The 18,268-nt window shown below is 42.3% G+C and overlaps 1 protein-coding gene and 1 long non-coding RNA gene across 7 annotated transcripts in view; one reads left to right on the top strand and one right to left on the bottom strand.

Moving 5' to 3' along the window:
• Positions 1-11,097, bottom strand: part of LOC110393990 — a 44,044-nt gene extending 32,947 nt beyond the window's left edge. For 2 of the 3 annotated variants that reach the window (XR_002435301.1, XR_002435300.1), the window contains exon 1: positions 10,736-10,950. This is a non-coding gene — a long non-coding RNA (uncharacterized LOC110393990). Of the gene's footprint in view, positions 1-10,735 lie in introns of all 3 variants that reach the window. The other variant, XR_002435299.1, reaches the window with a different exon arrangement.
• Positions 11,073-18,268, top strand: part of KCNG2 (potassium voltage-gated channel modifier subfamily G member 2) — a 65,107-nt gene continuing 57,911 nt past the window's right edge. Inside the window, exon 1 of one of the 4 annotated variants that reach the window (XM_021387560.1) lies at positions 11,073-11,216. The gene's annotated coding sequence lies outside the window, so the exon portion shown is untranslated. Of the gene's footprint in view, positions 11,217-11,236; positions 11,460-14,188; positions 14,354-18,268 lie in introns of those variants that run through there. The other 3 variants (XM_021387564.1, XM_021387561.1, XM_021387562.1) reach the window with 3 other exon arrangements.

Genomic DNA, 18,268 nt, shown 5'->3' with positions numbered 1-18,268 from the left:
TTTGCCAGGTGGAATGAGCTATAAATTCACAATTATGGGATGGGGGAGACCAGCTGGTCATGTGGAATAGATTAACTTGGTGTTTTAAAGATGAGGGTCTTACAAGCAAGGGGAGCAGCACAATAAGAAGCATGCCCAGGACTACCACAGTTCCTTGGAGTAAGGTCAGATAAACCTGCTGACTTTAATGGGGGTAATAGCAAAGTGTAGTATTTTCCTCAAAAAGAGAAAATTAAAGGAAAAAAAAGCCTATTCAGTGTAAATATATTTCTCTAAAAAAGTAGTTATATCTTATTATGTATCTTCTTGGAATAATATGAAAGATAGGTAGGAGGAAAAATTGTAACCCTGGAAGGCAAGTATGTTGATGCTGGTACCTGATAGCCTGTGGAAGGTCAGCTCCTGTAGCTGCTTCCAGGCCTTCTAAGCAATAAGGTCTGACCCTTAGGGCTTTGTAGTAATTTCTGGAGCACCTCCACCTACTCTGCAGCTCTAGCTCTTGGTGGGGCATAAGATGAGCAGAGAGTACCTTGTTATTCTCTTCTGCATTAGGGTAGCTTTTTCTCATAGTAAAGCTTAAATGACTTGTTTCTCTGTATTTCTCCTTCAAGAAGTTATGAGTATGAGAAGTTAACACACTTTGTTTGCTACAAAAAATAATCCCACAAAAAGTAGAATGGGGAGAAAAAGATGATGTATCTAACTGAACTACCACCCGCTTTGTTAACAGTATAGGAGCCCCATGAAGACTAAAATAAGGTTATTTGGTTCAAATTTCCTTGAGAAAATAATGGTATTGTTGTTCATTTTTAGAAATGTTATTGTTACGTAGAAAATATTATCTTCTGCAAAAAGGCTAGTGAAGAATTCTCTCCCACAGAGTGGTTACAGAAATCACAAATATTTGGAGGATGGATGAAAAAGGAAAAATACTGTCCTTTTCCTGCAGTATCAGTTTCATTAGTAGCATAGAAAAAGTTGTAAATGTTTGAGAAGGGTTTCCGTTCTGCACTGGGACAAGACTAATACTTATCCAAAATCACCAGTGACTGGACTGCCACCCCAAAGGAGCCTACAGCCCACCAACTTGGTGTTGATTCTATCCAAGGCTTTGATCTGTGGCCATAGTTGAGGGATCTAGCCATCAAATTTCACTAATCTGCATAATATGGAACTGATGTCTTGGTTTTCCAAGTTAGCAACTTTGAACAAGATGACTCCTTCTCTGGGCTCTCCAGCAGCAGAGAACCTGTCATTAGAATGAAAAAACCAGCAACAAAACAACAGCATCTCTAGCTGCAGAAAATACATATACCCAATCTCCATGTAGTTTTTTGGGAACATACTGTATTTAATCAACTTTAATTTATTTTTGGACTTTGAAAGGGTGTCTGCAAATGTGTACTGTAAGAAAGCATCAGCAATATTGAACTAAAATGACAAAATAAGTTTTAGTAGCAAATTACTCATAATTAATATTAGTCTTATGTGTCCGATGATTCATTCAAAGAGTCTTACTTGAAGAAAAGTGCAAAGTTTGCTGGTGACGTTTCATGTCTCCTCGGTTTTACTGAGGACAGATAGCAGGACACCTTTCCTTTTAGCTATAAAATGACCTTCTTCAGCCAACCAGCATCTTGTTTTCGCACCATAACCAGGGCAGTTTCAGCAGAACCTCATCTGAATTTTTCAGCTCCACACTGGGGCTCTAAATGAGGTGTCACACATTCAAAAAATAAAAATCAAATGAACAGGTGTATGGGCTGCTAGAGAGCATCTTTATAAAACGGGCTCAAAAAAATATGAAGAGGATTGTTGGGCTCTAATTGAGTTAACAAAACCACATCTCCAAAGCAGCTGAGAGAGCATAACAGAAAATGCGAGAAATCTTTTGCCTGCAGTGGTTCAATTCAAGAACGTCCGAGCACAAGGCACAGTTTGACCCAGCTGCTGCAAATGCTGTTGAGTGCATTAGAACTTGCATAAGTGAGTCAATTTTGCAGTTTCCAACAGTTTTATCTCTCTCGTGACTGTTACATGATAATAAACATTTCACAGAGCAGCCTCACCTTCTAGCTCAGGTCAATTACTGGTCAAGGAGAGGCAACCTGCCAGCTAACAAGCAGCCTAGCACCTACTTTTTCCCAAGCTACCTTCCATCTGAATCTGGCCGCACTTCAAAAAAAAAAAAAAAAAAAAAAAAAACCCAACAAACTAAAGACAGCCAAGATGGCTGCTGTTCCTTGACAAACAGCATTACTCCATCTCCTTCCCTGTCCTTCCTTCTGTTCCGCAGCAGTTCCTGCACTATGGAAATGGAAAAAGTTCTCTCATTACTAAGAGGGATAACGGGCCAAACGCAATCAGCTCTTTTGTAATACTTCCCACTGGCATAACGCCACCAGTGTTTCTGAGCAATTGTCTCGGTCTCTGGGAATTCTGAAGGTTTTGTTTGCGTGGATTTTTTTTTTGCCATAAGTACTGCTGGTGACTCTCAGCATTCATTACCCAGCAATGTAATCACTTGACTTTCCTGACAACTTTTTTGTTTATTGATCTGAGCAGCTCCATTGCTATTAAGCAGTAAACATGAAAAGCAGCATAGATGGAACATCAGTCTTATTTTCATCAAGACCAAACACTGTGAGAAAAGCCTCAGTTATCACACAAATCTACTTAAATAATTCTGCAGGTACCATCACTGAAATTACTCATGTTCTTAACTGCAGTGCCCTCTTCCTATTTCATGCTATGGCTGAACCACTGTCATTTCCAAATAAATTTTTAAACATTGTTCAACTTAACTGATGCAACATACATCAGACCTTCCTTTACAAGTCTTAGGAGCATTTTTTTCTGTTTTTAAAGACACAGTGCTAATGTAAACCATGTCAGAATTAACAGCGTAACAGTCTCACCTTCCTCCTTCTCTAGATGTCTATATCCACATCATCATCTCCAAATTCTCTTTTTTTAAACACACAGCTTGCATTTTTAAACCCATAGCTGCCAGGCATCACAGATAACACAATGTGTATCTTGCTGACTTAACCTTCCTCTTCAGGTAGCCCTATCCACCTTTCTTACATTTGCCTGAATCCAAAAAAAAGTATCTGTGTCTTAGGTGGATTTTTAAGGTTAATGTACAGGTCATAACCACAGCTATTTGGGACCCACTTGTGGCCATTTGTTTGGCTCTATTAACTGCTGTGTAAAAGACCAAAAGCATGCTTGGCAAACCTCGTAGTTTTCTCTAATTTATGTTTCAAGCTTCTGGAAGAGTAGGTCTGTTTTCTTAACTGAAAAAAGCCACACATCTCAGCACTACATTGAGATTTAATTGCAACAAGTGAAAACTATTTACCTATTTATTTTCTGTTCAGAGGCAACAGGATTCAAGGCTGAAAGGTGATACAGCAATATATGAGGGATGCTACAGAAGTAATGCCTCCTATTTTGTTTGCCCACAATATAAGAGGTGGATGTTGGCAGTATGGCAATAGAGGCTGAACCTACCTGCCAATATTCCGCTACATTTTATTGTTGTGACAGATGGCAGCAGAGGGGCAGTCTGACAAAATGACCTCTGACATGAAAGTGTGTATGAAGCAAAGGTGTGTAACTGAATTCCTCTATGAGGAAAAAATGGCACCTACTGATATTCATTGATGCTTGCTGAGTACTTATGGAGACCAAACAGTGGATGTGAGCACAGTGAGGTGGTGGGTGATGCATTTCAGCCATAGCGACAGCAGGTCACCTCAGCTGGCGCAGATTTTTATGAGCATGGCATGCAGGCTCTTGTTCATTGCTGGGGAACATGCATAGCTAATGGTGGTGACTATGCTGAAAAATAGTGTTTTGTAGCTGAGAATTTGCCTAATCAGTGTTATTGTGCTCTTTTCATCTGTTGTAGTTTCCAATAAAATAAATAGGAGGTGTTACTTTTGGAGCGACCCATATACATAGTTAACAAATGCAACACTAAAGTCAGTGGTAGTACATCCCTTCCTGAGCCTCCAAATTTGTTTCAAAAGTCTGTAGTAACTTCAGCTCACACAAAGAAGATGAAAAGATTATTAAAATGATTATTAAAAAGACACAGTCAAATTCATTAATCCAACTGACCTCTTGCCTAGGGAATCCTGCATGTTCATGATGCATACAAGTCCGGTGTTTCCAGTGCTATTGGCTACACCGTACAGTTGCTATTAGCTACTATTTCTCATGGCAAACAGGCTGGGAGAGGAAAAGCTCCAGGGCCAGCTCTCAGTGCAGTCTGTATAGCACGTTTTTGTTACAGTGCGCTGTGAATGTTCTGAACAAAGCCTCTCTTACTTCCGCATCAAGTGCTGTGACAGCTTGAATGGTGCCATAGGCATGAAAATGAAGAGTGCTTTTCTGCATCCTTGTCCCACAAAATGGAAAATACCAACCCCTGCTAACTCAGGGAGTCTCCCAGCCATCCTTAAGCAGGTATCCAGGACGTTGGTAACCCAGACTCCCAGTGAGCTCAGATTGACATCAGACTAGTCCTTCTGTGGAAGTCAGGCTCTGCTTGGGTATGTCTACATTAGCACTGCTGTTCAGCTGAAGACTGCGCTTTTGAAAACAGTTTCTTGATACTCCCTGTTTACTGTGCTTGGGTTCATACTGCCTGACCTGGAGCACTTCTGCAGGAGCTGAACTGAAAGCTGTCACTGGGAGTGCACAGCAGCTAGCCTAACTAAAAACTCCTGAAACACATAGTGGAAATGTTGGGTCCTCCACACCATTTTGCTCCTAATGTAGACAGAGACATCATTTATTGTTTGTCCTCTGACCCATTTTGTAGCTGAAGCACTAGAATATGCACAAAGTAAACCAAGTAATACACACATTCTATCTATGTGGATGCGTGTCTATGCAGGAAGTTACTGTGAAGTTAGAGTAGCACTGCAAACATACTGTACACTGGGTCCTTCAACCGAACACTCTTGTTTTCCTGCATGAAAATAAATTCTCATCACAGGAGAAGATTCTAAAACCTATCTTACAGCCCCTTTAGTTTCCTATGCCTCCAGGTGTCAGCAATGCTGGAATTCTTAAATATTAATCTGAACCAACTTTCAAAATGCTTTTGGTAAACTGTATAATTTCTCTGTACTGACATTCAAAATTAAAGGAGATGTTCCTCTCCTACTGCATTTTTCCACAATGAACAACAATTTAGTGAGAAAACTTGAGTTCTTATTAAGAGAGTCAAGACAGGAGCTCAGTTTGATTCAATGATCCATTTAAAATATCTGAAACTAGTTAGTTTGGATTTTTTTTTCCTTTTAGTACCACAGTATAGATAAACTCAGTAGAGATCATTCTGATATTATTATTCTCTCCTTGTCCTTGATTTTTAGCTGAATGGCTTAAGAGAATCCTTTGGACTCCAAAGCCTGTAATGCAGCAAGTATAAAACTTCTAGGTGTGATGTTGAATTTGCACAATGAGTTGTTTTAAAGAAGCATTAACCCTTAAGGCGAGAACCTAGACTGGATCAACACTTGGATTTTTTCTCATTTGTTTGGCTGCCTGACATGTCGCTATTCAATAGGTATTATTTCATCTCAGAGCCTCACGTACCTATGTTTGCTTTGAGATACAAAAACTAATTTCCAAACTACCTGCATTTTTAGGCACTGTACTTCTTCTCACTTACAGAATGTCTTCTGTCTTTGTATTTTAAGTTGACAAATCCAAACGCTTCTAAAATATCTTTTCATCCTGAGCTTAGCTGGTAGGATTTGCTGTAACAACTTAGAGGCTAACTTATTTTGATTTTTACATCCAAACTCTTTGTAGAGAAGCAATTTCTGGACAGATGGCACAGCCTGCAATCAGAAAAGCATTGCTGTCTGGCTGGGAGGCATAACACCATCCACCTGAGTTTGGCATCTTGGTCAGATCTGCACATGGGAACAGTTTACAGTGTAAGTTTTCATCCATACCAGAAAAAGTAGTGGAAATATAATGGTACATACTGTTCTCATGAGTTTGCTGGTTTGATAAATGTTGTTAATATGTATACCTGCTTATCACTTTCAAATCTAAGAGCCAAATAGCTAACAGATTCTTGTTTGGCAGAGCTACACTCCCATCCACTCCACCCACCATTACTCTGGAGACAAACATAAGAAGAAAATAAACACCTTCATACATAACGAGTTTAATGAAGTTTCCGTTACAGGGTAGATTTGCATACACTGCCTTTAAAACTGAGTAAAACTTTAATTGCAAGGTGGCTTGAATTCTGTTTGTTATGACTGTGCTCTTGGAACTGGAGATTACAGAGATAAAGAAAAGATCATAGAGAATTTCCAATCTAATTTTCCATGAAATAAATTGAAAAATTGGCTTTAATATAAAAGTACACCCTGGTGCAGCTGGTTATATAATTCCTATGTATAGCTTGCAGGAAACTCTATACCCTTCTTCTTTAACAAAACAACATATATACACAGAGTGGTTATATTTAAGTAATCTGTATGCATGGACACTTAGAACAAATTATTAATATTTTGCACATGCACAAGAACACTTCACTCAAAGGGAAAACTACTGTATTTATTTCACTGCTGTCATTGATGTAGTTACACTGTCCTTCCCCACTGCATTCCCATCTGCAATATGATTTCTCAGCACTAAGAACTTTGTTCACATCAGCTGCTCTGAAGAGAGCTGGCTGAAGTCAGGGGAGGGGAGACTTATCGCTCTCTAAAAGTACCTGAAGGGAGGTTGTACTGAGGCGGGGCTCGGCCTTTTCTCCCATGTAACTAGTGATAGGACTAGAGGGAATGGACTCAAGTTGCACCACGGGAGATTCAGGCTGGATGTTAGGAAAAATTTCTTCTCCAAAAGAGTGGTCAGGCACTGGAATGGGCTGCCCAGGGAGGTGGTGAAGTCACCATCCCTGGAGGTGTTCAAGGACGGTTTAGATGTTGTACTGAGGGACGTGGTTTAGTGGGAAATATTGGTAGTAGGTGGATGGTTGGACTGGATGATCTTGGAGATCTTTTCCAACCTTGGTGATTCTATGATTCTAAGTCATGTAAACCTAAGTTCAACTTAATTATTTTCCTGTTTGAAAAATCACTCTTAACCTGAACCAAGCAACATTTCATTTCCTTGTTTTTCTCATTCTCTCCCTACAGCTACAAAAATAATTATCTCCATGACAGGTACCAAAATTTTGCTATGTGCCTCCCTTCAAAAACACACTCAGCAATGCTTTGTGACAATCAATCAAAATTATTACAATAATTTTCAACACAGTCTTCACAGACACTTTCACTTACCCATCTCTGGGATTTTTGTTTGCTATTCAAGTTGAGGAGTAGGAGTCAGGCTTCATAGGGCTTCCTTTTATCTCTCTCCCTGATTCTGAGGAGTAGTTTCTACACTCATCTACAGTCTACACACACCCCGGGCATCCAAAATTCAAGGTCACCCATCACCCTCCCTCCCTTTTGGAGATTCGTCTTTTTATATGAGAATAACACTTCAAGCTCAGCTTCTGCTTCATTCTAGCATTTCTAGGTGTGTCCTCTACAAAGGCTCCCAATTTACCTCTCTGGCTCTTATAACCCAGTTTGCAGCTAACATAACACAACCCAGCTGACTGGGCACCATGCTGAAACTGCAAAATTACCCTGTAGCTTTAGTACAGGTTCTTACAGCCTAAAGCTAGGTCCCATTTCCTTGGCCATCGGGGAAATAATTTTATCATGCTGACTCAGTTTCTCCATCTGTAAAACGGGTGTACTAATACATACGTAAACTCCAATAGTAAGAGTCCCAAAAAGTTGAATGCACTTGACAAGTGTTTTTTAATACCCAGCTGAAACGTCTTACTGACCCATAAAAGCCTTTCTAGATAATACAAATATTAAACAAAATTCATCATGGCAGTAGTAACAACCAGGGAGATGTATTAATCCAAAAAAATCAACAAGCAAGGAATACTAAGAATAACCCTACCATAAATTCAGAGCATGGCAGTCTTTCTCATGTCATAACTCTTGGATAACATTCTGTTTTCAGATATTAAACCTTTAAATACTGCACTTCAAGCTGCTCTTTTTGCTCTAAGAAAGTGGGTCTGTAGGGGAACTGTTAGGTCATGGCTTGAACTGGTGATTGAGCACCTGGTGAAGGGGTGTGGCTGGCCTAGGGCACACAGGCAAATTGTTTGCACTTGTGCTCCCTGTGTGACCAGAATGGGAGGACCTGGGGTGCTGTCACCCCTGGGCTTGCGTAAGGGCCAGCTACATACTTTCTGTATGTGACTGTTGGCCTACCTGCAAATACTCTGCCTAGTGTTGCCAAGAACCTGTCAGAAGCAATTTAACTGCTTTGTGAGCAGAACAGGGACAGAGTGAGCACTGCATGCATGTAAAGGGTATTTTTAAGTTTAAGTCTAAAAGACTATTTAAGACATTTGAAACTAACTAAATAAGTTAAACCGGTGTGTGTCATGGCTTCAGTGTATGCCCTGTCACTGTCATCATAGCTACAATCTGTGGAACAGAATCAATGGCAATGCTAGGACAGATCAGGAAGAAATGAGCAAACACAACTGCAAAGCATTTAATCATACCCCTTTCCTATAAGATAAGGACTATAAGGGACTTGAGGTGGTGACTTCATTTGGAGCAGGATCAGGCTCGACTAGAAACCAGAGTTTTCAGACTGTAAGAATGATGAGTCTGTACTCACACTTTGGTGTAAGGAGAGCTCACCATAGAAATGTCTTGTTAATTGCAGTAGGAAAGCCTGATGGTAAGCAAAACCTAACAGATTTATTCCAGGCAAGCACAGGAACAAGAGTAAGAAGAGTCAGTAGTCTTCACACTTTATGGGCACAAAATGAAACTGTCCTTCTACCTTTTGACTTATGGCCCAGTTTTGCTGCTCCAGAAGTGCAATTACAGCTACACAGTCATGCTCACTATTCAATTCTGGGACACATATCAAACTTGCATGCAGAACAGCTTGACCTAGCACAAACTAAAGGCTAACTTCTGATGCAACGGCACCAAACCAGCATGTGAACAGTTGGGCTCCTAATGTCCACAGCCTTCTAACCAGGAATTAGAGAAATAATCAAGATATGCTTCAGCATTTTTTGACTCAGAACATCTCTACAAAAAGTTATACACAGGCAAAGCTAAGTGGATAAATATACAGAAGAATACTGAAAAGAAAACGGGTTAAAATCTCGTGCTAGTGGAAACATATCCTGGGCTGTATGCAACATCAGGCAGCAAACAAAATAACAAGATCTTGCTGTGAGAGAAAGGCAAGTGATTTAAAATAGTTTCTCAGTGTTGGTAAAAACAAGGTCAGACCCTGAGATGCCTGTGTCCCTTACACAGACCCAGTGGGAGAGCTGAGGGTACGATTAATGGATAGCCCACAAGAAGCAGAGCCAAGGAGGAGCTGAGAAGGACATCAGGAAGGTAGAATGGGTGGTTCTGCTTGTTCATAACACAGGAACAACAGTATGAAATACGCTTTGAAGGTAATATACTTAAACTGACAATTATTTCTTCAGTGAAACCTTGAAAATCAAATAGTTAAGAATAATGAAATATTCCCTTGAGATTTGATAGATTTTGTACTAAACATAAGCAACAATTAGTAAAAGGATGACAATTAGTAAAGGGATGAAATCTGTACATAGGTACAAAGAGAGCTTTCCTAATGCCTACAGCTAGGATGAACAAAACCACTTGGGGACATAGAACATCACACAGCACAAGCTGTGCAACCCACTGGCTTCTTTCACCAGGCTTCTGTAATGGGCATCCTCACGGCTGCTTACAGAAGGTAACGGTCTACTGTTTTGTTTGAGACATGCAGAGCTGGCTTCTGTCCAAGCAAGGGGCTGCCTGAGATTAGCAGCTTTTATCAAGTTCCTATACTCTCCTATCAGATTTGCTGAGAAAAGGCGCTAGTAAATATACACGTAATCTCTGTTTCAGTCTTAAGAGGCAAAAGGCATAACAGACAGCAGAACTAGCCAGAAGTTTCCCCGGGGGAAGAGGCAGAAGAAAAACTGAAATAAATTGGAACGAATGCCAGCATAAGCAGTAAATAAATTACAGGATGTTAAGACTGACAAAAATCAGGACCCAGAAACCAACAACAGAGACATTTTGAAGAAACAGGCCAAAGATACAGGGGTCACCTCAGGAAATGTACTTCAGTGTACTTCAGCCTTTCTTGTAAATGAGGTGTTGTGACCTAGGGCAGCCTGGAGTAGCAGCTGTTTGCGGGAGGGGGAGAAGCGCGAGACGATGCCCTTGTTACTAAACCCACAGACCCGGCAGGCATTACGCTTGTCGTTTGCACAGCGGAGCAGCCTTCTGCTGTGGGTGCGCGCGAGCCGTCCCCGCACGCACACGGGCAGCAGGAGGCTTGCAACCTTCCCGAGTCCTGCTCGCAGCACGAGGGCGCCGGGCAGGGCGGTCACGGTCCCTGAGGGCGCTGCACCCCCTCCCCCTGCCCGAGGCGCCCCTGGAGAAGCCCCACTCGGCAGCCCTGCCTCGCTGGGGCGGTCGGGCGCTTCTTCACAATGCGTTTCCGTGCCGGGGTCCCTGGTCGCCGTAACAGGGCAGAGGCACCGGGGTGAAGCAGGAACTCAATACACAGCTCTCCCAGGCGCCGAGCACAGGGCAGGATTTCGAAGGGGTAAACGTACCTGGGAGGAGCGGCACAGCCCCGAGCGCTCACCCGTCGGGAGTGCGTTAGGTTTAGGCTCGCGCTTAGCTTTAGGGTGCTTCGCCCCGCCGGGTGCTCGCAGGCGGCGGCAGCTTCAAACTGGGACGACGCGGTGCGCCTTTCCCCGCCGCACTCGCAGATGAGTAATAACATCGGCGCCGCTCCCTGCTCCCGGGCGCCCCTGCGGCGTCGGGGCGCTCTGGGGCAGCCCCCTCCCCGCGCCCAGCCTGGCGGTTACCGGCGTCCCGCTGTCCCTCCGAGAGCCGCCCCGGCAGCAAAACGGACCCGGGACAGGGCCGGCCACGGCAGCACCTGCCCCGCCGCCGCGAAATGGCCGCCTTCCCGCGCGAGCCCCCCGGCGGCAGGCGGCGCTGCGCAGCGCTGCGCGGTTGGCCGACGGTGGGCGGAGGGGCGCCGCGATGGAGTGGAGCGCGGCCAGCGGAGAGGAGGCAGCGCCCGCGGTGAGAGAGGGCTGCGGCTTGCGGTGGAGAGAGGGAACGTGCGAGGGAACTTGGCGGTGGCAGGCCACCGACTTCGCGAGTCCCGCGCGCCTTTTGCGGAAGAGAACCCGGCAGGGAGCGCGGGGCGCAGCCGGGCCGCCGTGAGCCGGGACCCCCGCGCTGCCGTCTCCGCCGGCGGCGCCTCCTGCGGCGCGGCTTGGTGCCCGGCTGCCGGCCGCGCGGCTCCCTAGCTCCGCGCGGAAGGTAACGGAGCTCGGCGTTGTTCGGGGGCTCGGTACTGCCGGGCGGAGTGTGGCTGCGCGGCGTCTACCCGTGCCAGAACTGCCCGAGAGCGCTTCTCCCCTTCCCTCGTCCTTTTAGGGGAGGGTTTCTTTTCAGGTCTAGAAATGGGGCTTCCTGGGCTGTTACTGGCATGGGGGTAACGTACTCCGGCACGCGAGCACAGACGAGACCCGGCTCCAGGAGTTCGGGCTCAGCCCAGCTCCCGCCGGGCTCCGGGATCTCTCTCGAGGTCTGTTCGATGTTCGGTCAGGTTGCCGTATCTACGAAGTAACGTGTACAGCCGACGTGATTGTGGATTTCAGTTTGGATCTTAAGCTCTGAGTGTGCGTGTCTGTCGTAGTTGATGTTTGTTACACGTGTTACTAAAAGTTTAGTTGCTGACGTGTTCTCAGTAACAATGAATTGTACATTGTGAAGAAGCGTCGAGGGTCTGCCTTGGCTGAGAGCCACACTGTGGTGTGCTAGTATGCCCTCTTGAGCACTGGATCTGAACGCAGGGGTTAAGGTTTGTCCCAAGGAAGAAGATTGTTGTCTGTAAGACCCTCGATGCCCGTGATCACCTTTAACAGTGCCTTTCTGTAAGAGATGAGCTCTCCTTCCCGTGGAGCGTTGGTTCAAGAGTTACTTTTGCGAGTAGGAGCTTTATAGCACCTTTTGTTCCTGAGGAAGGTTGGCTGAGTCCATAAAAAGTGGCAGACTTCAACTGAGGACTTATTCTTGGTGCAGCCCACAGTGCCAAAGTTGTTTCAGTAGGAGAGGCTTCTTTCAGGTCTCCTTATCCACCACGGCTTTCCATGGCTCTGGAATTCCTTGAGGGTGACCTTCAGAGAAAGAACTCAGCTTTGCTCAGAGGATCACAGACCTCTTTTATTTGCTCTTCTTAAGTCTTCCCTAAAACAAATAAGTAGAGCATTTGGAAGGAAACCCACGATTGAACATTCCAAACTTCCTCTCCCTTGTGGAAAAGCCAGTAGACATTCCCACTTCTTATGGATCCTGGAAAGGTTTCTAGCTAAGCACAAAAGATCAGGTTTGGTACTGCTACAGGAAAACGTAAGGTGAGGGAAGGGAAGGGATAGTAGTCCTTTTTTGTTCCTCATTCTGTATGCGAAGAGAGAAGGTTAATAACTGGGCTTTTTTTTTTTTTTCCGGGTCACTTTTAGTTGTTTGATCAGTGTGTCCATTTCTCTGAAACCTTAAAACTTCTGCCTCTAAAAGAATATTGCCTGATATTTTCAGTCAATATTGGTCCTGTGGCCTCTGGTCCTGTGCCTAATAATACACTGTGGGAGCAGTGCGTTAACTGTCAATAAATGTCTGTCATATCTTAGGTCTTAATTATAAAATGGTTTTAAAACAGCATGCAAAGGAAACTTTCAGCTCAGTATTTAAATGTAGTAGAGCCCTGTGTATGAATAACATGGTGCCCACATCTATTAGCACTGTCTCCATTAGTGAAGCCCTGTTTTGTTTCTGTGGCTTCAGTTTTGAAGCCCTAAAATATGTGCAACTTTCAGTATGGTGGGGTTTTTTTTGTTGTTGTTGGGGTTTTTTTTTGTCTCCTTTAGCAGTTCTGTGCTTGTAAAACAGTTGCATTTCTCCTTAGAACAAGATTCAGGGTTGAAATAGCTGTTGGATGCTTCTTTCCCTTTTCTTTGCTGTCATGTTTGATTCTGAGAGCAATTTCAGGACGATTTGAGGTTGCTGCTAAGTAATCTGTCCTCTGTCAGGCACTAAACGTAGTACTGTCAGGAAGGGAACTGTGAGTCAAGCAAACACTGGATAGCTTTATATACTGTGGAAACCCTCTGTTTAAAAAAAAAAAAAAAAAAAAAAGTTCTGTAGCAGAAGATCTGTCTAGCTTTAGAATCTAGTGCCAGAATAGCGGGCAGGAACTGCCTGTATAGTAGCTAACCTACACTAGTATCCTGCACATGCGTGTTGTCTGTTGAAGTCTGAGCACGGCTGTTATCTTGTTAACTTACTTGTCAGCAATGTTTTGGTTGCTTATTCTGAGCAATTGGGAGCAAGAAAGAATTGGATGTGATTACTATGTCCTGGGATCCTTTGCAAGGCAGAAAGGTAGGCAGCATCTTGAGACTGAGTGGATGATAAAATACATTTTCAGTTTGAGCGTTGTTAAAGGAAGAAACAGAAATCAGGAGTAATAAAAAACTCCATACATTTTTCTAAAGATCTAAATGACTGAGGAGGCTTTACTGTATTTTAAAAATGACATAGATACTATAGGACCAGAATTTTTGAATTTTTTGTACAGATAAGTCATGTTAGGGGGGTTTAGAAACTTTGTCAGGTGAACGTAGATGATGAAGATCAGGATTGTTTTTTAAAAAAGCTCCCCCAAAAATTGAAAAGAATCTAAGAAAAGAAACTAAGAGGCTCTGACCAGGTACTTGACGAAATGCAGCCTACACTGCATTGAGTTGAGTAGCTTGTTTGCTTAATTAAGGCATCCATTTTGAATTATTTGACTTGCACATTTCCCTACTCAGATTAGTGTCTTCATTGCAACGATCATTACACCATTTATATTCAGTGAACCTTAATGCTTTCTTTTATCAGTCAGATGTTTTTAAGTATTCGTAATAATCTTGACAACTTCAAGATGCCTTTCCGTCTTTTCTGATGAGTTATAATTTATATTCTTATTCTGTATTGCAGCTGAACCCTTATTCCATTTCAAGATGCAGGTCAGCCTCAAGTCAGACTCTTGCTTCTATTTGTTTGCATTGTGTCTTGTTGTGTGGAAGACTTTTTCCCTGCTCCTTGCTTTTCTTTTTCAAAGGGGTGAAGATACCAAAGTGAATTCAGATTCTGTGCAGCGTGGCTAAATGGTAAGCAGAACCAAGATTCAAAAAAAAAAATGCCTTGGAAGACCTGGCTAATGCAAGACAAATGCTAATGATTGTCTCTGGCTTTCACCCGACTTCACAGAAGAACAGGCTGATGCTCCACTTTGTTACTCAAGATCAGAGAGGGGCCAGAGCCCCTCTGCTTCCTTGATGCTGCATTTCTGCTATTACCAAGTCAAAAGTCATTTGTAACATCATACTAAAAGGCAGTGTGCTTTAGGATGAATGTTTTGCATTTAAAAACTTCCAGTGTTTCCACTAGCCTTAGGTGCATGTGAATACATTGAAGAGCAATTTCTGGAGCATTATTCCTATTAAATATTTAGAATCTCTGCATCTTTTTCACTCTCGTTGGAGGGGGGTGGGGGGAGATAGTCTCACAGCTTCCTAACATGAACTGACAGCTCTGTTAAATGTTCAGGTTATACCAACAGATGTGCCATTTCAGAACCATAATGATGATAAAATCTGAAATTTTCAAGTGAAACAGACATTTGTGGTATGTTTTCCTAATGGCGGTAAATGAAAGGAAGAGCTTCAATTACTATAGTTGAATCAAATCACTTTAACATCTTCCTACTCCTGGTTAGAAAAAGTGCCGAATGATCTCTTTGTCTTTCAGGTTTCTAGATAACTAAATTAAAAGTAATAAGGATCATTAAAACTGGTAAGTGTGGTGCCAGCTATTGAGAAAAATTAACACAAAAATGCTTTGTTTACAGGATATCCACACAAATAAGGGTTCTCTGTGCTTACTTGGTTAGCCAGTCCATTTCATTTTCTGAGCGATCTTGGCAGAACTCGTGAAGTTTGTTGAAAACAAAGGTTCCAACTCAGGTGTGTTAAATTGGAGTTCTGCACAGCTGGCAGGAGGTAAATCAATATTAGGCAAATGGAAAAGAACATGAGCATTTAAAAGGAAAAAAAAATGTTCTGAAGATTCCAGGAATATTAAAGCAACAGAGATTAAACAAACATAAAGCATTAAAAATGTATCCATTCAGCATCGCTTTGAAAGGTGAAAAATACGCATACCAGTGATTATTGAGATTATTATATTCTTCTTTTTCAGAGCTTTGAACTTCTTGAAGAAGCAAATACTGTTTAGACTGGGATGATACCCACAAGAAGCTTTTTGAAAGATTAATGGTGTTGGGTTGAGAGAGAGCCATTTGCCAGAGCCCTCTGTTGATGGCTCCATTAGCAGAATGAATAGACTGGTATCAGCTGGGCAGGAAATAATGAGCCCGTTCTGGTGCTGTCTTGTGCTCAGGTTTGTCTTGTGCTCAGGAGCTCCAGTGAGTAGCTGTGGGTATGCTAGTTACACTCTCCTCACTCTGAACTGGGTCTTGGATCCAGTGGCTGCATCCCTGCCTGCATGGGTAAGAGCTTAAATCTTGGTGCACCAAGGATTTGGGTCCCCTGGAATGATAAGTAAATTCAGTTTTCTGAGAAGAGCCATTCAGTTTATACAAATATCTTTTGCCATCTTTTTTTTTTTTTTAAGTGTTTCTAGTGAGACGTTATTGGAATGAGCTGAAAATGAATCTTCTCAGATATACAGAAAAGCAGGCATTGTATGCTGGCTGTGAGGCAAACTCCTCACATGTAGTCATTTTATGCATATTTACCGTATCTGAATTACAAGACACCTGTACTTTCAGAATGTTTAGGAAGGGACTGGGCAGGTAAAGGAAAGAGGAAAAGTAAAACAGTCAGATTTAGAATTAAACTATCCTCCAGATATTTATAATGGCTGTGAAAATAATTCTTGTCCCAAACCTCATAGCCCCGAAAAATATCCCTAACATCTTCAAGTCTCACTAAGTTCTGAGACTTTGGGATTCTATTTATTCAGGTTGTTGAACAGAACAGGATTCTGAATCCTCAGTTCATTTCCATACATTGTTTTCTTTTTCCCATCTAGAATGGAACTTAAGTTACTGTCTTTAAATATTTGTCACATCAAACCAGCTTTGAATCAAGGAAAAAACTGTTTGGTACTGATCCAGCTGAAAACAGGTCATCTTCTAGGGTAAATCTGCTCATTGTTTGAACTTGTGAGGACTTGTGCTATCTTGCCGTCTCTCTCTCTTTCACCTCCTCCTTTGGCTGTGCCTCTCCCTCACCATGGCTCATCAGCATGTGGATCATGAGCCCTCGTTTCTGTACCTCACATTGCTGCTGTGTTGGGCTGTCATTGGCCTGAGCTGGAACAATTTTGATCATAGCTAAACTGAAAATCTGCTTACAGCTGGACTGACTTGGATGAGTAATAATATAACACCATATTCAGCACCAACAGCAACAGGAACATGCCTGTTTAACCACAGAAACGATGTAATTAATGAAGGGAAGGTTGTGTGATTCCCTTCAACGAGCTGAGGTCATGTTCCTTGCGTGGGTGGTGTGAGGGAAGGTCAGCCACAAGTTTGGCATGCTGTTTGAAATTGATTATCGAACATATTGACAGATTTTTCAGTGCATAGAATAATTGTTATTTATTAAAAAGATAGCCATCCTGTTTTGGAAATGAGATGGAAACAACTGCTAGGGAAAGTGCATCATAAACACTGGAGAAGTCAAAATAATATGGGAAGGAATAGGCTGGGCTTGAGGAATATGAGGGTCTTTGAACTTCAGATTGAAGAATCCTAGGTACTTCCCACCGGTGGGTGGTGAACAGCAGGAGAAACAATTGTTTTCCTTCAGATTTTCAGTGTGTTTCTTTCAACTGATAAAGGCAGGAAGCTGGAGCCTCCATGGAGCTCCACTCTGCAATCGTAGTATCAGTTCAACAAAAGTCGGAATGAAGCCTAAGTCTCTGTAGTTCCGAGCTTTCCGAATATTATTCCAAGGCTAAGGTCTGTATAGGTTAGGATTCTACTAATTGACCTGCTAGAATGAAATTCGTATGTGGCTCTCAAGAATGATCTTTTCTCACAAACTGTCTTTGATAGTATGATTGAGTTTCAGAGGTAATGCATTAAAAGCAGTTATTTCCCAGGATATAGAACACATGCTCAGAAGTTTTAGTTTGTAATTCTGACATCAGAAATGACTCTTTATGATGATTGCTGTAAAGTACTCTTGTTCATGAAAATTTTGATACACCATCAAAATTGACACCATACCTATGCTTCATGCTTCCTTTCCTCTTCTCTTTTTTCCCTGGAGTGAATTTCCAGTTATATTTTGAGGGCAGAAGCTTGCTGTGTTTCTCCACACGTTATTGTTACTGGACCTTTTGCCATCTCTTCAGGCTGTGCGACATTGTCAATCAGCTGAACTGTTAAATTTATTTACAGTAATACTAACCTAGTTCTAACCTTACCCAACTGTTCAGAATAATGGCTGATTTTACCTTCCAGCATATTTCAAACATAAGAAATCAGTGAAGTCACAAGAAGCTTGTTTGGGATTTTTACTGATGTGCTTCATGTCCTGAAGTACACATTACAGTCTTGACCCTGTTATGTTTAATCACAGTGACAGTTCCTGTGAAAGTACTCATATTACTATTCACAATCTTACTTCCAAGCTAATTTTATGTACAGCATTTATGTTCAGCAGAATTTGTGTTTGCTGATTAAGGGCAAGTCATGGTTCCACAGAAGTACATTAGGACTTCTCCCCTCTTCAGCCTACACAAAGGGAGGAGCAATGCTAAGCATACCAATTCTAGTTCGGATATGGTTGATTTCCAGAAGTTCTATACCTAAAATAATTTTCTGGCTGTTTTCTTCTTCCTGATGTTTGTCAAGGTCATTTATTGAGGGTTGCCTTTCAGTTGTGTTTTTTTCATGTTATTAGATGTCTGTCATATCATCAAAGGTTTCAAAAAGGACATTTCTGAGTATGACTCTAAAACCTGTGAAAACCTTTGAAAATATACAT

The sequence above is a fragment of the Numida meleagris genome, chromosome 2 (assembly GCF_002078875.1).
Source record: "Numida meleagris isolate 19003 breed g44 Domestic line chromosome 2, NumMel1.0, whole genome shotgun sequence".
Lineage (NCBI taxonomy): Eukaryota > Metazoa > Chordata > Aves > Galliformes > Numididae > Numida > Numida meleagris.
The sequence above is the reverse complement of the archived record's forward strand: the minus strand, read 5'-3'. Positions and strand labels throughout refer to the sequence as shown.